This window comes from Elaeis guineensis, unplaced genomic scaffold (genome assembly GCF_000442705.2).
Source record: "Elaeis guineensis isolate ETL-2024a unplaced genomic scaffold, EG11 Super_Scaffold_1000033, whole genome shotgun sequence".
NCBI classification, from domain to species: domain Eukaryota; kingdom Viridiplantae; phylum Streptophyta; class Magnoliopsida; order Arecales; family Arecaceae; genus Elaeis; species Elaeis guineensis.
Window position 1 is genome coordinate 167,182 of NW_027332424.1, and position 27,125 is coordinate 194,306.

The following is a 27,125-nucleotide window of genomic DNA, read 5'->3' on the forward strand; positions in this document are numbered from 1 at the left end:
AGCAAGTAGTCAAGTTGGTCGGTCAAAGTCGGACCTAATCATTTGGTAGTTAGATTCTTAAGTATGATCATGTTAATGGTTGGACCTAACCAAGACTTGCAGGGAAGACCAAAGTCAACTGAAAAGTTACCTGAGGTAAAATCAATTACTAAAAATTATTTACTAAAATAATTGATTAAGAACCTACCCATAAATATACATGGATGAGCTGGCCAAAGTCAGGCTCATGTGCAACTGTGTGGATTTCAGTACCTGCTAAGAAATTAGAGTAATTCTTTAGATTGGAAATAGAGGCCACCAATTCGACTAAAATAATGGAAGAACCTTTAGACTAAAGTTCAAGTCTTTAGGCTTAATCAATTCATAGAGATCTTATGTTTTCTTTTGAGTTATGGCTAGATGTCCGTTGCTCCATTCACTATTTGATAGTGACTTATTTATAGGATCCAACTTCGATAGGCGGTATCAAAAGTTACAAATAGTTTTAGAGCATGAATGGATCCTATATATGATTACGGATCCAGTACCTAATGTTACCACATCCAACACACATGATGCGATCAAAGACACTTATCAAAAGTGGCCAAATGATAGTATTACCATATGATATTTTTTGAGAGTAGCGAAGAACATGAATTTAGTTATAAATTTGATGATGCTCAGTGGGAGAAAATCCTTCAAATATTGAAGGAATCTTTTGGCACTTCAAAAGATGTGTCTTTAGTGGGGCATCAATTCTTTGAGAAAGAAAAGAAAAAGGTGCAAAAGAGTCATGCTTGGGCTGAGGAGTCCGAACTGATAAAAGAGTCTAAGATTAACCTAGTCTGGTAGAGTTCCTTGATTCGAACAGGCTAAAGAAGAGAAATCAGTAAAAGATTGCTAGACAAGATACTTATGTGATAATACCTTGTGATTTTTCTATCTGTAACACTACTACCTGGGTTTTGGATATCAAAAGTCCATGCAAATTATTGCAACAGCTTCAGGTTAGTAGAAAGATTGAAAACAACAAAAGATTTCTGAATTTTGGAGCTAAAAGTCATGTTTCAGTTCTGGCTTTAGGAATTCTCAAGCAAGTTTTTGATTCTAATAATATCATTTTCGATGATTGGCATCATTGTCCATTTTGACGAATATAATTTTCGCAGGCCTTTTGGCTAAGGATAGATTTATATTGTCAACATAGAATGATTTTTATGATATCATTATAGATGATGTCAAATCATGTGTCGATAATTGAGAAATAACATTTACGAATAGTCATAGCTTGTTAGTGTATAATACATAACAAACAAACATCCAGAGTAGATAATGTCACAAATGCCTACCTTTGACAATTTAGGCTCGGTCATATAAACAAGAATAGGATCAACAGAAGATAATTCTTGAAGTCAATAATTGTGAATCATTATCAACCTGTTAATCCTATCTCCTTAATAAGATGATCAAGTCATCTCTCATTGAAAAGGTGAACGAGCCAATGATGTTCTAACTCTGATATATACTGATGTATTGGATCTGCGAACATATTTACCATAATTTTAGATTATTTAAAATATTTAAATAATTTCTTAATAAGATAGAAAAATAAACTGAAAAGAGTATTGAAACTCTCCCATCAGACTGAGAAGAATATCTTTTCGGTGAGTTTTTGATATATCTAGAAGAGAATAGGATTCTCTCTTATTGGAATCAACTTTGTTAGATATAGTTTGATACATGATGAGATTTACAAGTCTACCAGTCTCTTTTTAAGGTTATGCTCTTGAGACTACTTGTCATGTTCTCAACTGAATTTTGAACCAATCAATCGTAAAGACTTCATATGAGATATGGACTAGGCGTAAGCCGATACTTTCTTACTTTAGGGTTTGGGAGTGTTTGTTTTATGTCAAGCATTTGCAGACCAATTAGCTTGGATCTCGATTCTATAAATATTATTTTGTAGGGTAACCCCAAAGAATCTAAGGGATATATCTTCTACCTTGCCAAAGAATAAAAGTTGTTTGACATTCTTTTTAGAAAAGAAGTACCTTGGTGAAGGAACCGATGCCTTTCATGCAGAACTTATGAAGTTTGACAAGTAGAAAAACTGACACAATCTAGTGAACCCATAGAATCAAATTTGATTAGATCAAACTCAAAACATGTTGTAGAGGTACCATTAAAGAAATTCGATAGAGTACCGCATCTGTTGGATAGATACTTTAGTTTCTAGTTTCGGGACATGATCCTATTGAACTCGATGAGAATAACAAGGATTTGATTACCTACATAGATGCCATGCAGAGGTCCGACTCTGATTAGTGGCTTGGAGCCATAGAGTTCGAAATGAAGTCTATAATGGTTAACGGTGTATGGACATTCGTGGATCCACTCGAAAGGATAAAATTCATAGGGTGTAAGTGGATCTTCAATAGGATCAGAGGGTGCAGATGAGAAGGTGGATACCTACAAAGTCTGTCTGATTGCCTAAGGATATCGTCAACATTATGGTATTGACCATAACGGGATATTTTCTTCTATGGCAATGCTAAATATTTTGAAGTTGGAACATATATTTGATAAGTGATCAAAATGCATGGCTTCATTGAAAATGAAGAAGAACCCTACAAATACAAATGGGTTAATAGTTCTGTGAGTGTTTTTCTTATTTTGTATGTGAATAAAATTCTCTTAATCGAAAATGACATTCCTTATATTACAGAGAATAAAGGTTTCGCTGTTACCATTGTTCTCCATAAAGGACTTGGGAAAAAGCACCTCTCATCCTAGGGATAAAGATCTATAGAGATAGATCTAATAGCCTGCTTAGATTATCCCAGTCTATGTACATAAAGTGTTTATGAGTAGAATTTGTTCTATCATGTATACCATTTATAAGACCGGATACCTATAAGATCTGGATGAGAATTATTGGAAGGTCATCCTTAAGTATTTGAAAAATAATAAGGATCAGTGATTTGATTATAGAGAATTTGACTTAAAACTTATAGAGTATGACTCTAGTTTTTAGTTGAAAATAATAGTAAAAAAATATCGAAATACATCTTTATCCTAAATAATGGAGCAATATGCTAGAAAAGTTCCAAGCAGAATAATATAGCCAATTAAATTGCGAGGCTGAATGCATTGCAGCATTCGATGTTTGCAAAGAAGCTATGTGATTGAATAAATTCATTGACAAGCTAGGAGTGGCACCCTCCAATGATGGTCCTGCTATATTGTACAGTACCAGAGCCATAGGTCATGCCAAAGAATCGACGTCCCATTAACTTAGCAAGCATTTTGCATCGCTATCACTTTATTCGAAAATCACAGATTGAGATGACGTCGAACTTTAGAAGATTGACGGAAAGAAAAATCTGATCAATCTATTTACTAAAGTCTCGATATCTAAGAGTTTTGAGATGATAAATCAAAGATGGATATATGATACTATATTGATTGGCTTTAGTCCAAGTGGAAGTTGTTGGGAATTGTGTCCTAAAGTCAATCATTTGACGATTATGCTAATTATAAATGTATATAAATTGATCAATAATAAAAGTTATTTTATCTTTTTCATCACAAGATTATATCTTCTAACGAACTTTTATATTATGATAAAGTGGCATATCGGTGATCACCACGAGAATCCAAAGTAGAAGTCCTCCAATGGTGATCCACACGAAAGTTGGCCAAGGTCCTTCCTAATCAGTGCACTGCCGCAGCTTTGTCTTCTCAAGAACATTGCTGGCTTCGAACTCAAAGAACGATCATGCCAAAGTTCAGTTGCTTCCAAACTTATCACCAAGATTACATCAAGAAGACACTCTTCAGATATCTCATAACTTAGGATTTGATTTTTGGCTCCAACACATAGAAAAACCAAACCCTAGGGCACACTAGCAACACTTGCTAATTCTCTCACCACCCTTCTTTTAACTTTTGCCACTCAATTTCTCTTTGCCTTTTTCTTAAAATTTTTTCAAAATTTTTTCACTAATTCAAACACCTCTTATCTCTGGTTTCCACCCAAATTCCCAATAGCTAGGCAATGTGGGACATCCCATATATATAAGGGACCAAGAGACGTGTCATGGGACCAAGGGGTGCCAATCTTTGGCGCTCCACTTTCTCATGTAGTGAATAAATTCACCTTGTAGAATTATGGTGCAAGAGAGCTTCACAAAGAAGGACTCTCCCTCTTCTACATGTCATAAAAATCTCATCTTAAATTGGCATTAAATTATAAGAGATCAGGTTGAGAATTTAAGATAATGCATAATGATAAGAGTCTTCATTAAGAAGGACTCTCTATCTTCACATGCTAAACAGAGTGGGGCAGCAATTTATTTTTGGTGTGGCTTCTAGTGGGTGCAAAGGAGTCTTTCTCCACTTAAAATTATTTCAAGTTGGGTAGAAAACCAATTAAGATAGACCCAATCCATTAGGTCAAAGACAACTGGTCTAGGTTAGCTCAAACATTTTGATCTAAATCAATTTAGGAACTTGGGTTAATATAATGTGCTAGCATATCTAATTAACCCATAAAATTTATATTAAACTCTAATTAAATTAGATCAAGACTAAATCTCAAAGTGTGTGACCCATTAAATTTCAAATCTAGCCAGCAGTGGACCTAGACTTTCGACATAATCCTAATCCGATTAGATTAGATCACCCGAAGAGTCCCAATCAACTAGGACTCTTCCTACTTGATTCTAAAATTAAACTCTTTTAATTTTGATGAGTCTACAAGTTAAGATTGATGTCTAACAATATGTCATGACTACCAAAAAGATTTAAAATTTTGATAAAAAATTATCAAAATATCCTTCAGTGGTAAGTTACCGTGTAATTCAATCCTTCAGTCAAACAACATCCTAGATGAGCTGTAGGCATAAAAATATATCAAACCTAATCACTTATCTTTATGTATCTCGATCTGATGGTGATGATTCAGTTAATGATATATTAGAGATTCTTTTCTAATTATCATCCTGCTTTGGCCAAAGACTTCCAGAATCACGGACCTATGAGATCACATAGGATGTTTGCTATCCTTATTAGGAGTGACTGATCCCTTATTGATCACTCACAATCTCCATACATATTTCACCACATCCAAAACACCCCATACAATGATCACAGAATCAAGTTAGGAAGTGAACCAAAATATAGATCCATGTACACAAGGTATCATAGTGATCTCAGATCAAAGGATCACTTACATAACTCCACTAGAGAATCATCAGTTGACATGTAAATAAGGCTTTATTTGATGTTCTCTCATAGGTCTATTCCGTGAACTCATTCTCTAATAAGCATTTATATCCTTGTATTAGTGTCACCACATGTGGTTGTGAGATCAACCACCCTCATTTCTGAGCATACATAGGACATGCCAGTCTTACTGATATCATTGATCCTCGACTCAATGAACTAATGACTAAAAATATTTTAGATTATACCTATCAAAAATTTAGGTCTCACTAGCATGATCTCCTCATGGCCTTAAAACCATTGTCCAGACCTAAAGGGTTCATTATAATCTTAAAAATAATAAGATTCAGCATATAATGAATCCAAAAATACCTATTTTATTAATAATATAAATGTCAATTACATTAGTCTCGAAGATAAATTATAGAAAATATCCTATCGTATTCCATTTATGATTGACTTATAGGATATTATTCTTTCAATCTCTCACTTGCACTAAAGTCAATCGCCCCTATACTTGATACCCATGCTATCAAGATGGTGATCTAACTGCTGCATTGATAAGGCCTTTGTGAATGAATCTGCTATATTGTTCTTGATGTCAACTCGCTCCATAATCACATCGCATCTTTCGACTATCTCCTGAATGAGGTGAAACCATCTTAGAATGTGCTTGGATTTATGATGAGACCTTGGTTCTTTGGTGAACCATCTTAGGATGTGCTTGGATTTATGATGAGATCTTGGTTTTTTGGCTTAAACAACTACCTTAGTATTATCACAATAAAGGGGCACTGGTTGTTCAATCTCTAGAACCACACCTAATTCTGTGATGAATTTTTTCATCTAGACGACCTCTTTAGCAGCCTCACTAGCAGCAATATACTCAGCTCAGTGACAGAGTTGGCAACAGTTTGCTGTTTGAAATTTTTTTAACTTACTGCACCACCATACAGAGTGAACACATACTCAGATATAGATTTACTATCATCCTAATCAGATTGAAAAGTAGAATCAGTATAACCTTCTAGTCCTAAATCAGATCCACCATATATTAGAAAAATATCTCTAGTCTTTCTCAAGTACTTGAGTATGTTTTTCACAGTTTTTCAATGATCTTCTCCAGAATCAGCCTAAATTGCTTACAATGCTAAGGATAAACCACATCAGGCCAGGTACATAACATAACATATATAATTGATCCTACAGTCGAAGCATAAGAATAGAACTCATTCTATTTCTCTCTTCAGATATCTTAGGAGACATCTTCTTAGAGAGTTGTATACCATAAGCTATGGGCAGGTAATCTCTCTTAGTTCCCTCTATGTTGAACCTCTTCAACACAAGGTCAATGTACTTAGACTGGGACAAACCTAGCATCCTTTTTGATCTATCCCTAAACATCATTATACCTAGTATATAGGATGCCTCACCCAAGTTTTCATGAAAAATTTTTGTGATAGCCATATCTTGACCGATTGCAACATCGGGATATCATCTCAATGAGCAGTATGTGTCCACATACAAGATCAAGAAGATAATAGTACTCCCACTAGTCTTCTTGTATACACAAAGTTATCCATATTTTTGATGAAGCCAAATGATTTGACTGTCTCATCAAAAGGATGTTCCAGCTTTTCGATGCTTATTGTAATTCATAAATAGATCTATTTAGCTTGTATACCTAATTTGCTCTTCACTAGAGATAAATTCTCTGGCTGAGTCATAAGACTTCTTCCTAAGGTTTTCATTGAGGAAGGCAGTCATGACATCCATCTACCAGATCTTATAGTCATGGTATGTTGCAATAGCAAGCATTATCTGAATAGACTTGAGCATGGCTATCTGGAAAGGGTCTTTTCATAATCAACACCTTATTTTGTTTGAAACCTTTTGCTACCAACCTAGCCTTATTGGTCTCTACTTGGCCATCTAATCTAATCTTCTTTTTGAAGACCCATTTGTAGCCTATTGGGATCACACCCTCAGGTGCATCAACAAAGTCCAAACTTGGTTGGTATACATGGAGTCCATTTCGGATTTCATAGCATTGAGTCACTTGTCAGAGTCAGTACTCATGACAGCTTTTGAATAGATTGTAGGATTATCATTCTCAATGATGTGGGATGTATTGTTATTCTAATGATAAACCCATATCTGAGTGGTATATTACGCACTCTACTTGACCTTCAGAGAGGAGGTGTGTGAAGTGGCTGTGCCTCAATAATGGGCACATCTGGTTGAGAACTATTTTGTGAATCCTGGATGGATTGTAGGTTTTGAACTTTCACAAGTTCAACAAACCTCCCACTGCCTCTTCTTGGATAAACTCTTTCTCCAAGTATACGACATGCCTACCAACAAACACCTTTTGTTGAGTAGAGTTGTAGAAGTAGTATCTTATACTCTCCTTGGGATAACCTACAAATCTGTATTTTTCTGATCTAGCATCCAACTTATGTCCATCAACAATTTTCACATAAGTCGGACAACCTCAAATCTTAAGATGCTTAAGATTGGATCTTTTTTCTTTTCATATTTCATATAGATGCTAGAAATAGACTTAGAAGGCATTTTATTTAGGACATACCTGCGGTCTCGAGAGCATATCTCCAAAAGGATATTGAAAGATCCATAAAACACATCATGCACCGCACCATATCTAATAAGGTGCGATTTTTCTTTCCATAATTTATTTAATTATAGAGTATAAGGAGGTATCTATTGAGAGAGTATTTATTTTATTTCAAATAATCGAGAGACTCACTAGAAAGTATTCTCCTCCTCGATCAGATCGAAGAGCTTTAATACTTTTATCAGTTATTTCTCAACTATTTTTGATACTCTTTAAATTTATCAAAGGATTCGGATTTGTATTTCATTAAATATACATATCCAAATCTAGACCTATCATCAGTAAATGTGATGAACTAAGAGTATCCACCTTGACTTGAGTCAATATTGGACCACAAACATCAGTATGTACAAGGTCCAATATGTCATTTACCCTTTCTCTATATCTAATAAATGGAGTCTTGATCATTTTTTTTATGAGATAAGATTCACAAGTTTCATATGATTCATAATCATAAGGATCAAAAAAATTATCTTTGTATAATTTATTAATTCTTAACTCATTTATATGATCAAGTCGGTAGTGCCAGAGGTATGTGATATTCACATCTTTCTCTTTCTTTTCTTCATATTATCAATATGAAATACTTTATCATTAAGTGAAAGAAACAGAAGACCATTATCAACAAAATTATTTCTATAATATTTGTTAAAAAAATATATAGAACAACTATTGTTCTTGCTTTTATTTCAAAATTTTGTTCCAATAATAATGGTACAGAAATAATATTTCTAACAATATTAGAGATATAATAATAGGTCTTGTATTCCAAAATTTTTTGAAAGCAACTTTAAAATCCTGATTCCTATGGCTTTGGCCTGAATGGACTCTTCACTAACATCGAACAGCTCGAAGTCACCTTTATTCAGACTCTTTATTTTCTATAGATCCTGCAATATTTTACAAAGGTGTGAACCACAGGCGGTATCTAATACCCAAGAATATGAAAATAAAGTACTTAATGATAAGTTAGTTTGTATCATATACAAACCTTTGGCAATGTTTGTCGGTTTCATGATTGCAATAATCCTTACAATTCCTCTTCAGTGGCCCTCCTTACCACAGTAATAGCAAGTACCTTTGGTGGAGACCTTCTTCGCCTTCTTCTTGGAGATGTCAGTCTTAAGATTCAACTTTTTCTTAAAATCTTCTTTGCCTTCTTCTTGTTGATCTTATCGACAAGAAGAATTGAAATCTTTTCATCCTTGAAATGGCTCTCTGCTATTTTCAACATGTTCAACAGCTCTGATAGGCTGATGTTTAGTTTGTTTATATGGTAAGTTATAACAAACTGAGAAAAAAGTCAGGAGAGACTGCAAGATCAAATTCTAGCTCAGTTCACCATCCATGGCAAAGCCCAGCTATCCCAGATGAGTGATCAAATCAATCATCTTCAGGACATGCATTTGCACAGAGGTATCTTCAGTCATGCAGGTACGGAATAACTTTTTTGATATCTCATATTGAGTAGTTCAACTTTGTTCCCCATATAACTGTTTAAGATTGAGTATAGAGAGAACATCCATGTCCTCATGCTGCCTCTAAAGCTCATTGCTCATGAAGGCAAGCATGATGTATTTGATAGTCACACTGTCATCTTTCCACATCTTATATGTACTCTTTCCTCCTTGAAAGCATCTTCTCTAAGTGAATTTGATGCAGGTGTATCCAGAATGTAGGAGGTTTTCTTCTGAGTAAAAATAATTCTCAAATTTCTTAACCAGTCCATGTAGTTAGGTTCGATGAATTTGTTTGCATGTAGTATGCCTTTAAGTGATAGTGAGGATGCCATATATGTAGTTAATCTAGAATAATAAGAACACAATATAAGTGGATAACTCATGATGACATGCACAACTAGATTAGGATTTTTATCTATTTGTATCTTCCACTATTTTATTGAACTTCTTAGCCCTCAAGTATGAAAATTGAGAAACATACTAATATTTCTTAGTGGGGTTGAGATCTCTATTCCTCACAAATACTTTGTGAATAGCACAATAAGTATTCATGAGTTTAAGAGTAGATAACTCTTTACCAATTGTACCTCTGTAATTTTCAATATTTTTCTCTTTGACCTCTAGATCATATATAGCCTTGTGGATAGCACAACAAACTATAATATCTAGTTAAGTTTACCCTTCAATCCCATATGGTCATACTTAAACAATGCTGCCCTTGTGGATAGCACAACAAACAACACTATTCAAAATATGCCATAAGCATCAAAATGCACTTGATCAACATCATGTCAATTTCTATAGTAAGCCTTATGGATAGCACAACAAGCTCACTAAGATTTTGACATACTCTATTGATCAAGTTTGAAGGAAGGTCCTCATAATGTCTACATCAATAAACAATCTAAGTTCAAAATTCAATAAGATCAAATTGGCTAGGTCAATGGGTAGGAGGCTCTCCGTAGCTTTTCTTAGACACCAACAAAGTTGGCCAAACCAGCATACGGACCTAATTAGAAAACTATCTTTCACACTTTTTTCGACACCAATTAGTCAAAAAAATTTAACTTTAGATATGAAAGTGAATTTCGATATTACAACTTAATATATTTTTAAGAAGATCTTTGAATTGGTCTGGACACATCCTAACTACGATTGCATAAAATATACTTTACATATTATGCAATTTGACATGTAATCACAAATCACATAGCAATCATATAATTATATCCAAAATCATATAAAGATGTGATTCAAGTCATAACATATGACAAGCAAAATTAAAATAATAAAGCAACCCCTAATCATATTAGGCATGCAAAACACCCTTAATCATGTATCGATTTAAGCATCACACTACCATGATAATATAAATTTCAAATTATCATAAATTTATAATTTTAATAACTAAAATTTAAACCATGATACATATAAAGTCAAAATTATTTTTTTTTATTTTAAAGATTGATGCTAAAAATCGAAGCAATATTCTTGGCAGTATATGAACAACAACAATTCTATGCTACTACTTTGCACTTGTTTGATCGAATCAAACAAGAGTGGCTCTGATACCATTTTTGGGTCTGACCATGTAGTGGAAAGTAATTTTAAAAATTTTAAAACTAAACAAATCAATAGCTTTAACTTTTAAAACTATTGAGCCAAACCCAAACCCTAGAATCACCTTATCGAAGTCGATCAAAACAAAACAAGCATGCAAAAAAGATAGAATTTTGTACTTTTACCAAAATAAAAAAGTGACATATTGGTGATCTCTATGAGACTCCAAAATAGAAGTTCTCTAATAGTGATCCACATGAAAGTTGGCCTAGGTCCTTCCTAACTGGTGCGCCATCGTAGCCTTATCTTCTCAAGAATACTACCGGCTTCGAACTCAAAGAATGATCGCGTCAAAGTCCAGTTGCTTCCAAACTTACCACAAGATCACATAAAAAAGATACTCTTCAGATGTCTCACAACTTAGAATTTGATTTTTGGCTTTAACATATGAAAAAATCAAACCCTAGGGCACACTAGCAACACTTGCTAATTCTCTTACCACCCTTCTTACAACTTTTGCCACTCAATTTCTCCTTGTCTTTTCTCAAATTTTTTCTAAAATTTTTTTACTAATTCACATGCCTCTTATCTTTAGTTCTCATCCAAATTCTTAGTAGTTAGTCCATGTGGGACATCCCATATATATAAGGGACCAAGAGATGTGTCATGGGACCAAGGGGTGCCAACCTTTGGCACTCCACTTTCTCATGTGGTGAATAAATTCACCATATGGAATTATGGTACAAGAGAGCCTTCACATAGAAGACTCTCCCTCTTCTACGTGTCATAAAAATTTCATCTTAAATTGGTGTTAAATCATAAGAGATTAGATTGAGAATTTAAGGCAATGCATAATGACATGAGTCTTCATTAAGAAGGACTCTCCATCTTCACACACTAAAAAGAGTGGGGCAGCAATTTATGTTTGGTGTGGCTTCTAGTGGGGATAGAGGAGTCCTTCTCCACTTGAAACTATTTCAAGTTGGGTAGGAAACCAATTAAGATAGACCCAATCTCATTAGGTCAAAGACAACTAGTCTAGGTTAGCTCAAACACTTCATCTAAACCAATTTAGGAACTTGGGTTAATACAATTGCTAGCATATCTAATTAATCCATAAATTTATTTTAAACTTTGATTAAATTAGAGTAAAGCCAAATCTTAAAGTGTGTGACCCATTGAGTTTTAAATCTAACCAGTAGTGATCTAGACTTTCGACGTAACCTTAATTCGATTAGATTAGATCACCCGAAGAGTCCAATCAACTAGGACTCTTCCTAATTGATTTTAAAATTAAACTTTTTTAATTTTAATGAGTCTACAAGTCAAGATTGACATCTAGCAATGTGTCATGACTACCCGAAAGATTTAAAATTTTGATAAAAAATATCAAAATATCTTTAGTGGCAAGTTACCATGTAATTCAATCCTTCAGTCAAACAACATCCCAGATGAGCTGTGGGCATAGAAATATATCAAACTCAATCACTTATCTTTATGTATCTCATCTGAAGTGATGATTTAGTTTATGATATATTAAAATTTTTTTCTAATTATCATCTTGCTTTGGCTAAAGATTTCTAGAATCACCGACCTATGAGATCACATAAAATATTTGCTCATCTTATTAGGAGTGACTGATCCCTTATTGATCACTTACAACCTCCATGCATATTTTACTACATCTAGAACACCCCATACAAGGATCAAAGAATCAAGTTAGGAAGTAACCAAAATATAGATCCATATACATAAGGTACCATGTGATCTCAGGTCAAAAGATCACTTACACAACTCCACTAGAGAATCATCAGTTGACATGTAAATAATACTTTATCTGATTTCTCTCATAGATCTATTTAGTGAACTCATTCTCTAATGAGCATCCATATCTTGTATTAGTGTCACCACATAAGTAGTTGTGAGATCAACCACCCTCATTTCTGAGCATACATAGGATATGCCAGTCTTACTGGTATTATTGATCTCCGACTCAATAAACTAATGACTAAAAATATTTTAGTCATGGTTATCAAGAATTTAGGTCTCACTGGCATGATCTCATCACAGCCCTAAAATGATTGCCTAGACCTAAAGGGTTCATTATAATCTTAAAAATAATAAGATGTAGCATATAATGAATCAAAAAATATTATTTTATTAATAATATAAATATCAATTTATGAGTTTAGAAGATAAATTATAAAAAATATCCTATCACATCCCATATATGATTGGCTTGTATGGCATTATTCTTTCAGTTCATATTTTTTTGGGTGTGGAATTTGTGAGGGGGCGATAATATATGGAAGAGTTTAAACATTGTTGAACTTTTCACCCCAACTTCCTTACACACCAAAATAAAAGGATTTTATTTTTTTTTGTGCATGTAAGAGAGAAGAAAAAGTGCTCTCCATGGTGAAGGGGTTTGGGGCATGGTTCTATGGTGTGAAAAGAAGAGGAGAGGCTTCTCCTCTTTGGGTGAGCAAAAAATCTAGATTTCTAGTGTTTGATCCTAAGAGTTTGGGAAGAGAGAAAAAGAAGAGAGAAGAGTATCTTCTCTCTATACTTCTTTCACATCTTCATCTCCTCCAGATATCCATCTTCAACCTCTAAAAAAATTTGAGAGATTTGAAGAAAGGATCCAGTTAACCAACAAGATGGTATTCGTACAAGCTAGCACTCTCGAAAAGACCGATCCGATCGGAGCTTTGAGTGGATCATTCATAGAGGTCGGACACATATGCGGCTGTGAGCAACTAGCAAAGATTATCTTTACCATATCTCTCAATAGCGGTGATCGTCGATCCACACTCAGGTATCGAGTTCTGAACTCAGATTAGAAGTAGATTTGATCTACTACTTACATCTATTCATACAGATTTTATCTTCTATATTTTTAGATTTTATATGCAACATATCATATCATAGATCCTAGAATAGGTTGATTTGATGATTAGATCATATGCATATTAGGTTAATATGATTAATCTAGTTGCCTTCTGCTGTGATTTATTTCAAAAAATTTTTAAAATACATGTATGAAATTGCTTACATTTTTCAACAGGTATGAGGCATCACACCAGCACCTCTCCTCCCTCCCTTGGAGGCCTTGCAAGATGCTTCAATTCAAAGCTTTATCCTATTTTTCTGTGGAGCTTGGCATGCGCGCGAAGTAGAGGGCCTGCAAATCCAGACATACGCGAAGGTTTGAATCCAGATTTCTAGAATTTGATCCCTATTCCACTACAATCTAAGTAAAAATTTGATCTTTATTTAGTTTGATATATAGAAAATTTTAGATGTAATCCTGATTATCCACTAGAAATAGGCTTTCTTTCTCTTCATAAAGGTCCTTTTGGGTTAGCCCTTCGAAGGTCTTTTTAAGTTGACCTTCGCTTCCGGACCAATCGGGATCTTCATGGGTGTCAGCTTTGTTGAAAAGCAAGCAGGGCCTTTGGGGTTCTTTATAGGTTAGGCCCCACTTTTCGAACTGACAAGGCTTTTGCGAGCATTGACCCACTTTTCAGTGGATTTGCCCTTCGTGGGTCCTTATAGGTTAACCTCAGTTTCTCCTGATTACTAAGGTCTTCATGGATGTCTGCCTGCTGAAGAGTGGGTTTGGCCTTTGGGGGTCCTCAAAGGTTAGCGTGCGCTTCTTAGTAATGGAGGTTTCTGCTATTCGTTGGGAGAAGAATTGCCATGACTAATCATACATCTTTTTGAAATTGAAACATCCACTCATGACATACCTTGGGACTCCTGTTGCCATAATGGCCGGTGGAATTTTTCAAGAAAATTGGTTGATGGTCTTCGCCAGACCAATTTTTGGTTGCCTCATGGCAAATTAGGATGGCTTTCGAAATGCTCTGTCGACTTCGCTCTGATAAGAGGAAGGCACAATAAATGGCAGCATTGGTTGAAATTTTGAAACGCAACCATGGATGATCTGGATTGGTTCTTGTGTGGGCGCATTTTCATTTGGATTTTCTATAAATTACTCCTTTCTATCACTGGTGCACCCACAAACTCATTCCTTCTTCTCATTTCTCCTTCTTGTTCCTTTGCAACCATGGAGCCCACTCCTCATCAGGTCAAGGAGGCTGCAAAAAAGAAGGCAAAGTTCCTTTGAGGGAAGGATTCCACCAAGAAGGTGAAAATGATGCCCAACGTGCCTCCTTCAAGGACTCATGGTGAGGGCTCCTCCACTGGTATGACACTCCACCCGAGGACTACGAAGGAGGCCTTCACAGAAGCTCACCTCCACTGCATAGCTGAGTTCAAGGTCTTAGAGGCCTTTAAGGGGGAGCTTCTCGATGCCTCTGCAGTCGGGTTTATGCAGGGCTTTGAGGACTGCAAGGCCCGCATCAAGTATCTAATGTTGCAACTGGACCTGCACTGCCTTCACCTCAAAATAGTGATGAGGAGGCTGGGCCATTTTCTTTGGACGAGGATTAGATCTTATCTTGGATCTTGGTCTTGATGCAACCAAGGAATCGTGGTTCGGAGGAGTCCCCATTTCTTTTTTTTTTGATGGTGTTTCTGCTTTTGTTTCTATTTGTTTCCTTCTGTTTGTAGATATTTGCAGTAATAAAAAAATGGGCATTTATGCATACCTTTTTGTGCTTGCCTTTTCTTCTTGGCATTCTTGTTAATCGCCTTCATAGTATGTTAGCCGATTAGTTCTCAAAGGGAATTCATTTTATCAAAATAATATCAGAAGACAAGGAAGATAACAAGTTTTTAAAGAAGATTTTAATATTCAATAGATGCATAATAACATCATCGATCATACATCCATAAGTTATTAGAATTTCATGGTCAAGGTAGAAGTGTTCCGTCTAATTGCTTGAGGTAATAAGTTTTTGACTGGATTATTTCATCCACTGATAGGGGCCTTCCCAGTTAGACTTAGTTTTCCATGCTCTATGGATTGAGAGACTTCGGCTCACTGCAAGACCAGGTCTCCAACTTTAAACTCTTTACCTCAGACACAAAAATTGTAGTACCACACCACTTTTTGTCGATAGGCTGCCATTCTTACTCTTGCCTTCTCATGGGTTTCCTCATGCAGATCCAAATTTGCTTGAAGCTTTCTGCATTGCTTCGATCATCATAATTTTCAACCCGATGTATGGGGAGTCCGATCTTTATGGGGATGATAGCTTTCGTTCCAAAGGAGAGGTTGAAGGGAGTCTCTCCCATTAGAGTTCTTTGGGTAGTTTGATAGGCCCATAGGATATTATACAGCTCATCAACCTATGCTCCCTTGGCTCAACGAATCCTATCTTTCAGCCCCTGTAAAATGGTTCTGTTGGTAACTTTGGCTTCTCCATTGGCTTGAGGATGACCCACCACAGTAAAATGTTGGGAGATGCCGCGATCTTGATAGAACTCAACAAACCTCGAACCTATGAATTGGCGATTGTTATCTAGGACAATCACTTGGGGGAGATTGAACCTGCAAATAATAGCCTTCCAAACAAAGTTGTTATCCTGGCTTCAGTAATCTTGGCAAAGGGCTCAGCTTCCATCCATTTAGTAAAATAGTCAATGGCCACTAGCAAGAACTTTCTTTGATCCGATGCTGATGGAAAAGGACCTAAGATGTCCATTCTCTATTGAGCAAACAACCAAGGGGCAGCAATTGGAGTGAGTGGCATGGATGGCAGGTGCTGAACATTGGCATTCTGCTGGCATCGATCGCACCATTTGATAAAGTCAGCTTCTTCATCTTATATCTTGGGCCAGTAATATCCTTATTGAAGTAGTTTATATGCTAGAGACTTTTTAGTCAGGTGATTGCCGCACATTTTCTCATGCACTTTTGAAGGCATATTCAGCTTTGGAAGGATGAAGACACCTTAAAAGCATAGAGAGAAGGATTGCTTGTAGAGTCTTCCATTATAGAAGATGTAACGTGAGGCTTGAAATTTAATCTTCCTTGCTTGTTTTGAATCTACAAGTAGCATTCCATCCCTTAGGAAGTGAATAAAAGGGTCCATCCAGTAGAGTTCGTCATCGACTTGTAGAACTTGGACCGAATCTTCTATGCCTAACCTTTTCAGAATCTCGAAGAACAATTGTCATGGAAGATCACTTGGTGTAAGGGTTGCCAATTTTAAAAGTAGATTGGCCTTTGAATTTTTGGCTTGAGGTACTTGTTGAATGTCGAAGTCAAGGAGTTCTGATGTCAGATCTTTCACCTTCTGTAGATATTTTTTTCATATTTTTCTTCTGGGCTTCAAAGTCTCCTCTTATTTGTCCTGCTACCAACTAGAAATCTGTGCAAATTTTTAATTTTGACATTTCAAGTTCTTTGCCAATTCTTAGTCCCACCAGAAGGCCTCATACTCTACTTTATTGTTTGTAGCAAGAAAGCTAAACCTCAGAGCATATTCTGTAGTGAATCCCTCAGGTCCAAGTAGTAGTAACTCAGCTCCCGATCCAATGGCATTTGATGAACCATCTACGTATATCACCTAGGAATTTCCCAATTCTAATGACTCTGGTTCTTCAACTACATCCTGAATGGGTTCGGGCATCTCTGAATCATCTGGGATGGTGCATTCCACAATGAAGTCCATCAAGATCTAGCTTTGATGGAAGGCCAAGATCGAAATTGAATTTCAAATTTTGCAAGCTCAATGGTCCACTTCCCCAACTGACCGAAGTGTCAAGACAATGCAGAACAACTTGGAATGGCTGCTCCATCAATACTGTGATTGGATGTGCATGAAATATGACTGAAGTCTTCTGGCTGTGATAATGAGTGCGAAAATCAGCTTCTCCAACTTCATATATCCAGTTCCCGCATCATGTAAGACTTGGTTGATGTAGTAGATTGGCTTCTCGACATTATTTTGCTCATAGACCAGCATAGCACTTATAGCCACTGGAGACACTGCCAAGTATAGATAGAGCTCCTTGTTGATGTTTGTCTTACTAAGGAGCAGTGCCGAACTTACATACTGCTTTAGTTCTTCAAAACTTGCTGGCATTCATAGTCCATTGAAAATTCTTTGGTTGCTTCAATGTTTAGAAAAATGGAAGGCAACATTCAGTCAATCTCGAGACAAATCTATTTAAAGCCACCTCTCGACTTGTGAGGCACTGAACTTTCTTTATGTTCCTTGGGGGAGATCTTTTTTTGGGTTTGCTTCTATCCCTCGATCGGACACCATGAAGCCTAAAAACTTATCCAATATTACTCCAAAGGCACACTTCATAGGATTTAACTTCATCTTGTACCTTTTAATGTTGCAAAGGCCTCTTCTCAATGTAAGTCAGAGAGGTTTTGCTTTTGATAAGCATGTCGTCAACATAAACCTCTATGTTTCAACCAATTTGGTCTTTAAAGATCTTGTTTAGTAGGCTGGTAAGTCGCACCTGTATTTTTTAAACCAAAAGATTTCACTCTGTAATAAAAGAGACCTTGGTCAGTAATAAAAGCCATTTTCTCCTCATCTTCAAGAGCCATTCAGATTTGGTTATAATCAAAAAAGACATCCATAAAAGTAAGGAGCTCATGGCTGAAGTTGCATCCACCAGCTGGTCAATTGAGGGCAAAGGATACCTATCTTTTGGGTATGCTTTATTAAGATCTGTAAAATCGATGCTAACCCTCCACTTGCCATTCGCCTTCTTTATGAGAATCTCATTCATGATCCAGCTGGGGTAGTTAGCTTTTCGGATGAAGCCTGCATCTAGCAGTTTATCCACTTTTTCAGCTATCACTTTTTGCCACTTAGGGATACAGCTTCTTTTCTTTTGCTTAACAGCTTGTAATTCATGTTGATGCCTAGTTGATGTATCATCTATTGAGAAATGTTCCTAAAGCTAATCATCTAGACTGTAAATGATTGAGCTCTATATATGTATATAATTATAAATGATAAATATTATCTAGTAAGATTCATCATAAGGAATACATCTTCCTAAATAGAACTTATATGTTATGATGAAATCTTAGAGCTACTTTCAAAATGATAAAGGAGGATTTATTGTATAGTTCTTAAATCTTGCTCGCGATCAAAAGATATAATTATTATAAGGATGATAATTATTTCGAGTGTAAGTCATTATGTGCTATATTGGTTGGTTGTCTTCTTAACTAAAGTATGTGGTGACATAGATATGGCATACGGATGATATGTAAGAGTATATTTCACTAAACGTGATCACTTTCGGAGCACTCTACTATCAAGGATTGCTCTGATGGGATATGGGTATATTTATTCCTCTGATCCGAGGCTGCCTCGGTGACTTGCAAGCAACTCACTTGCTTTGGTGCTGGACTATCCGAATTTCTAATTTGGTGAGATAGATTTTTGGATACAGTTAGTACTTGTGAAGTCTGACTGTGAGTCAAGATGAGATTGACCGCTCCAAGTAAAATTGAAGATGATGCATCACTGTATTTCAATTCAGTAAAACTTTGATCAAAGTAGTCTTAGTGAGGAGTCACAAATTTTTAAGGTTGAGACACAATGTGGACCACTCTTTCTGGGTTGACAATTTAACCCTAAGTCATCCTTGAGCATCGAGTGTCAAAAAGATGAATTATACAATAACTATATCTACATGGATTCTAGAGTGTTGCTGGCATACATTCGTCTATCTGGATGTCAAAAATTACTGCTAGATGTATCATCGATTGGTACAAAAATTATTCTTGTGCTATCAACTTAGGTTCGAACCTATGGGGTCACACATATAAAGTACCTATTTATTCAAATGGCTAATCGATGATTATGAATCGTTAAAAAATTTAATTATCAATTTGATTGATGATTAGTCCTATGCAAAAATTATAATAAATTATTTATAAATAGTTAATAAATTAAAAAATAATTAATTAATAATTTGATTGTTATTGGCTTAATTTGATTGAGCAATGGAGATTGGATCAAATCTAATTGAATTAGATTCAGTTAAGTTTGTTTTGGATTGATTGGATGCAGCCTTATTGGATAACTGGACTTGTTCCAATTGATCTTAGGGATACAAATCAAATTTTAAGTTGAATAAAATTTAATTTAATTTGATTTGAATTTGATTGGATCAAATTCTATTAGATAACAGGTTGATTAGTCAAGCACTATTATCCAAAGCTTCCCTGATATCCATTAAGATGAGAAAAATCAATCCTTGGATCAATGAGATTTTAATCTAACTAATTTTCTAATTGGATTGAGGTCTAATTAGTTTTCTAATTGAGCTAAGATCAAATTAGTTAATTTATTATAATTAATTCTAATTAGTTAGGATTGGATCCAAGAATTAGTTAGAGTTTGATCAAGATTCATGTGCCCTATTTGGAATAGGACTAAACCAACTAAACCCATCTATTTAAGATCTTCCTCATGGCCCACCTCTCTTCACCATGAGATCCCATGCCCAAAGAAAAGTGTCATGCCCCTTCTCCTTTTGATGCATGAAAAGAAGGCTTCCCTTCTCTTGTGTATCGCCTAAAAGAAAAAATAAAGAAGGGGGGCATCCAAGAGTTGGATGCCCCAGACTCTGCATGCCAACCCCTCTTCCCTTTCCATCTTTGAAATGATTTTGTGATCCTCTCTTATTGATTCTTGGGCATCAAAGAGGGCTTCTCTTGCTGGTTTTACAACAAAAAAATTGGAGAAGAAAGGTTCTTCCCAACGAGAGAAAGAGAAGAAAGAAGAAGGATCTTCTTTCTTGTGCGCAGCCTTGGAGAAGGAGTTCTTCTTCAGATTCTTTTTTTACTTTTTTTAGGATAAAAATCAGATTGGATTAATTTTTAATATAATAATTTAGAAAAAAATACTAAAAAAATCTAGTTGGATGTTTGGGGCTTCCTGAGTTCTAGATCAAGGAGAAAAAGGGAGAAGAAGAGTGAAGAATGATTCTTCTCTTGGGTCTCTCTTTTGGGTTCTTCTAGGACTTAAGATTTTATATAATTTTTAGCATGAGAAATTAGATTAGATATAAATTTTATCATAGAAAATTAGAGAAGAAAAGTTCTCTTCGAAGATGTGAAAGAAAGAGAGAAAAATTCTCTCTTGTGAGTGGGAGAATTAAGAAGAAATGATTTTCTCTTGATCTCTATCATAAAGATCTGATACATGGATCCAGAAAGAAAAAGAAAGAGTTTTTTTATTCTTCATCTTTTTCATATTCCTCTTAGATCAGCCAAAGCATAGTGTCTTTGTGAGCTAGCACTCTTGGGGAGATCGATCAGCACAAGGACTTCGTGTGGATACCTGTAGAGACTGGATACGTGTGCAGCTGTTGAGCATCATGAAAAACCAACTACCATAAATTTTTGATGTGGTGATCTACTATCCATACTCAAATATAAAGTTTTGAACTCAATTCATATTTAGACATGATCTAAATATAATTGAGATATGATCTATACTTGTTGAATTTTAGATTTTAGATTTACATACATGCATATTAGTTTATGTCATGATTCCTATATGATAGTTTTAGATTTGATCTATACATGTATTGTAGATTAAATTATTTAATCTATGTATGTTCCACTATAAAATTTTAAAAATATATGTACAAAGCTGCCATGCTTCCTTTCATCATCACCTCTGGATCGATACCATGCATATCGATCGATGTCCAGGCAAACATATCAGTGTGAGCTTGTAGAAAAGAAATGAGTTTCTTTCTTGTTACCTAGTCGAGGTTCGACCCAATCTAGACAGTATGCTCCTTGTTTCCATCTTGAGTGGGATTGTCTCCAAGTCCTCCACCAACTTCCCTCTTTCTTTAGATAACTCGTCTTTTGTGCCGAGCCCATCAATTGGGTAGGCTTCAGATGGCTTCGATCCATGAAGTGCAATATTGTAACACTATCATGCCAAGGCCTGATCTTCACACACTTCACCAACTCTAAAGTTCATCGAAAACTTCATTTTCAAATGGTAGGTGGATATAATAGCCTGAAGTGCATTGAGTCTTGGATGTCCGAGGATGGCATTGTAGGCCGAATGCACTCGAACCACCAAAAAATCCACCTAGATTTTAGATCATCGAGGGGATCGCCCAACTATTACAGAAACAATTATTATCCCCTCGACTGGGATAGCATCCCCAGTAAACCCCACGAGAGGGGTGTCTATCCATCTCATTCATTCCAGTGGTATACCATTTAAGAGAAAGCATCATAAATAAAATATCGACTGAGCTTTCACTATCAATTAAGATGCGACGTACATCATAATTTATAATATTAAGAGTTACAACTATCACATCATTATGAGAGAATTGAATATCTTGGGCATCCTCCTCAATAAAGGCAAGGGACTCTTCAGTCTTCGACCTCTTGGATGGTTCGGCTGCTTCCTCCATCCTTTTGGGGATCCTCGATTATTGCATTGATCACTCCTACAGGAGACCAATCCCTAGAAGGCTCCCTCTACTACGGTTCTGGTAGGGTTGATAATCTTCATTGCTCTCTTACTGATCCGATCGATGCCAGTTGAATCGATCCAAAGATCGCATCGGATAAGTTCTTCAATTTCATCCCAAAGCTGGATGCAGTCTTCGGTGTCATAGCCATGGTCGCGATGGTAAAGACAATATTTATTGAGATTCCATCGATCGAGGTTAGACCGCAATTTCATTGCTCTTGAGATCCGATTCCTAATCTTCATAAGCAACTGGATTCGGACGACGTTTAGAGGGGTATGATTGGCAAATCTCCTAGGTGGAGGCAGACACTGATCCTTTTGAGGGTTGTCCCTCTATCGAGAGTTTCATGGAAAAGTTTGGGATCCTCGACATCTTAGAGGAGAGCGAGGGTGCTGCTAGCTCTTTGGTGGAGATTCTAGCCTTACTTCCCTCCTGTCTTCAGTAGGAATCATCAGGGCTCGCCTTTAAATGCCTCATCTGCCCTAGCATATTTCTCCACCCGGGCTAGCATGTCGGTGAAGTCTCGGGGATTGGTCTTCTCGAAGGAATAGCGAAGACCATTCTTCTACAATCCATCCTTCAGAGCAGCCATCACAATCGATTGATCTAGATTGTGGACTTCTAATATAGCCGCATTAAAATGATCAAGATAAGATATGATGGACTCTCCTTCTCTCTGCTTCACGTTCATTAAAGAGTCTGATCCTTTTTGCTATCTCCTACTGCTCACAAAATGGCCAACAAATAGTCAGCTCATTTGATCAAAGGAATGGATTGTCCAAGGCTTTAGGCTGGTGTACCAATACCGAGCTATACCCTTAAGAGTGGATGAGAAAGTACGATAGAGGGCAGCATTGGTTGCCCCAGGATGGGCATTAGGGACTTCAAACTCTCCAAATGTCCACACGATCGGTGATCCAGATAAATACTTAAATTAAGTCACTAAAGGCATTTAATTCTATTTAATTATTTTTTATTTATTAAGAATTTGATGCTCTGAAGTCTATTTTATAGGTTATTAAGAGTTTGAGCTCATACAACTAAAATTGGATCAAATTCGAGTGAACCAGGCAACCAGCTCCCATTCAAGTGTGAACATGACTTACTCATTAAGGATCAAGATACAGGCTCAAGATTTAAAGATCCAGATTAAAAGAAAACCCTTCATATGGAACCAAGTGTGAACGTGACTTATTGATCAATGAAAAAAAGCAATATAAAAATCTAATGGTCTTTATTCATACCACCACCCCTCTCATGAAACCCTAAGTCTCCAACACCCTAAACCCCTCATAATTCAGCCGCCCCATATTAATTCCACACCATATTTCATGCTAAAGCCTCCTTTCTCATGCCACAAAATAAATATTCATGCCTTCCTTCTTTCTTACATGCCTTCCCATGCCCCCTCTTTTAATTCTTGCATGCCACAATGAACCCTAGAGCCCCTCATCTCTATAAATACAACTCCCCTAGCCCTCCTTTCTCATCCATCTCCATCTGGCCCTAGGCCTCTCATCAGCCCTTTATGGGGATCATCTCCATGCCTCCATCTCCTCTCTTTCTCTCCCTCTTTCGCTCTTCCACCAAAAATTTCAGCAATCCATCCCTTCCTTTTCCTTCTTCCAAAACTCACTTTTCTCAGCCTATTCTTCACAAAATCTTCTCCTCCTACTGCTGAAGATCTTCTCCTAGTCTATGGCAAAGAATCTTCAGAGTTTAAGATATAGATTGCAGTGAAGAATCTCCCCATAGCCGGCTAGTTCTCTTCATCTCAAGAAATTGTTGGAATACTTATAATGATAGTATTTTTATTTCTTCATATTTTATATTTTTTTCTTATCATACAATAAAAGACTTGGCTTTCTTGCATCGTATTTATGTCTTTTATTTATTTTACATGAGATTATAGTCTTTGAATAGTCTATGAATATGTAGAGATGGATCATGATCTAAGAATAATTCATGCTCAGTGAGATAGGTTATGCTCGAAAATCAATCACAGATTTATTGACTTATATATTTAAATAATTTTGACTAATCTATAACTTTAAAAGACGGACCGTGATCCAAAGATATAGACCGTGCTCTCTTAGATAGATTATATCTTTATTGATTAGATACCAATCTAATGCATGTGAAGAAGGGTAGGGCCAGCTGTCTCCCTAAAAAGCAGTTCAGATCTTGAGAATCCATCCTCATGCTTGATATCAATTAGTCTCAATTTATTTACCCTTTCATTTAAATACTAGTCTTTAATTAATCTTTATGCTGCTTTTAACTTAAATCCAAATCTTTCAAATGCAATTAACATGATCCCTATGGATATGATCTCGACTCATCCTATCTATATAGTTGTAAGTTAAGTAATTATTTTTGATGCCTACGACAGTGATTAAATTTTGGCACCATTGCTGAGGATTGTGGCACAGTTCTTTGAGTCTGAAAAAATAAAAAAATCAAAATTTTTTTCTAGCTAGATTACTTTGTTTGCATGCATAGAAAAATTATTTATTTTTTACAGTCTAGTGATTTACTATTTTTTATAGATTAGAATAATTTATATCCTGAAAGTAGATTTGATTTCTTACTTTATTTATAAGTTACCTAGTTGCCTTTTAATCTTAGTATAATTTACTTTTCATTTAATTAGATTCTTTAAATCTCTTCAAATCTAATTAACTTAATTAAAACTATCTTTTATTTTTTCTTGCTTTAGATAATATAACATAAAAAGAAAAAAACACACCACATAATATTTAACTAAAATAGAAAAATTAATTAAAACTTAAAAGCTTCTTACTTGTATTGGATATCCTTTTTTTTGCACTTCATTTTCTCATAAAGCATCTTAAGGGCATAACCAATAAATAATATAATATGAAAATTTTATCACCCTTTCTTAGCCCACAAACCATCATTCTGTATTTATATTTATCCAAACTTTAAATTAAAATTAACTAGACATTAGCCTCTAAGGAACTTGAGCTCAATAGGACAAGTGATCCCGAAAATTGAACTGGGTCGGGCCTAGTTGATCAATTGGTGTCTAGAAAAGTGGTTCAGAGACTACATCTCGAAAGAAGATGGTTCATTAATTTATTTTATTCATTGATTTGGCCAACTTAATTGGTGTCTAAGAAAAATAATGAGGGGACCCCCACCAACCTTATACTTACCTGATCTGGTGGTTGGTTAGGTTTGTACATAGAGTGCTTGACGGTGTACTTGAAATAGTTAGGAGCTATCTAAATGTAGGATAATCTTAGGATAGAAAGTTCACTTGATTGCAATTAACATCTAACCACAACTAATTCTTCTCATCTATTATCTTTAGATCTAGGACTCTCTTAAGGTTCTCATCTTTAGAACTTCTCTCTTTCTTCCTCTTCTCTTCTTCTTCTCCCCTTCTTCCTTTAAAACAACAACAAAAAAAAAATTACAGCAACTCAATTCTACCATATGGCTGCACCCCTAAAAGATAAAATAGAGGAAGCTACCCCTAAAAAAATTTCTTAGGACCCAGTGCATATATGTTAGGATCCATTTAGAGTGGATTTTGACCTAGATGGATATGTTAAAAATGTGCATACATTATTAGAGCCACCCAATTTTAGCATCATTTCTCCATGGACTGAGAAATATGAGCCTTTACCTGCAATACTTGCTCCAATAGCTCCCTCTTTAGAATCGCCATCAGTCTAAGAACTGAAGCCACCTTTGATCACACCTGAGTATGTATACATAGGATCATATGACATGCTCATGTAATCAGTGCATCAGATACAACTCCTAATCCAGAAACCCAATTTAGGAGTATTTTAAAAGAAGATATAGGAGAAATTCTCAATGAATAAAAGAATGAGAATGAGATTGCAAACCATCTTCCTAAAATTGATAATAAAGAAATAATAGACTTTATCAATAATGGGATCACAAGCTATTTTTCTGAGATTGGCAATCCAAAATTATTGAAATTTGTCAATCCAATATTCAACATGGGATAGATAGAATCAGTAGTTTGGCTGAAGACTTTAAACTTAGTGCTTGTTGGGAGGCAACCCAATTTTTTAGGAGTAGTCTTAATAAAAGTATGATTGAAGACTTTAAACTTAGCACTCCTGAGAGATAACTCAGTATTTTATTTTTCAAATCACCTAATTTTATTTTGTAAGAATCTAATAAGGATGACTAGCCAAGTTGGGGAGAGCATATCATCAACATCCAACGAGAATCTAATGGAGTATAAGGAAGAATCTGCAAACAACAACAAATCAGGTGGTATCCCTCCTTGATGAATATTCTTGTTTTTCTCTTCTTCCATTGGAGACAATGGAAATTAAGTTGGAACGGGACAATAACTAATTAACTTAAGTTTAAGTGAGTCCTTAAGTATGATCAGAAATAATTGACTGCATGTACCCAAATTTTATCTTGATTAGAAGTTAATTAGGCACCTTAATCAATGAATGATTAATGATCTAGATAATTTTAAGGATACTAAGGGATAAATTATTGAGAAAATCCAATGGATGGTAGGTTTTAGACCAGACCAAATTTTAGAGTGATTCCAAAGTCCTTTTCTTACTGATCTCAATGAAAATCTACTTCATGAGGGTTTGGATGGAAAGGTAGAGATATGTAAAATTTTTTCTTAAAATATACTTTATTTTATTAAAAAAAGAGATTTTAGCATTGTCTCATCGAGTAATTGAGCCTCTTCACTAAGTAAGCATTGTGATTCACATCAAAAAGTGGAGATGCCAAGAGATCTATTATAGAGTTTGTCTCATCTCATAGCTTTTTTTAGACTGGAGTCAGTAAGTCCAAAGGGTGTTCTACACTTAATACCCTAA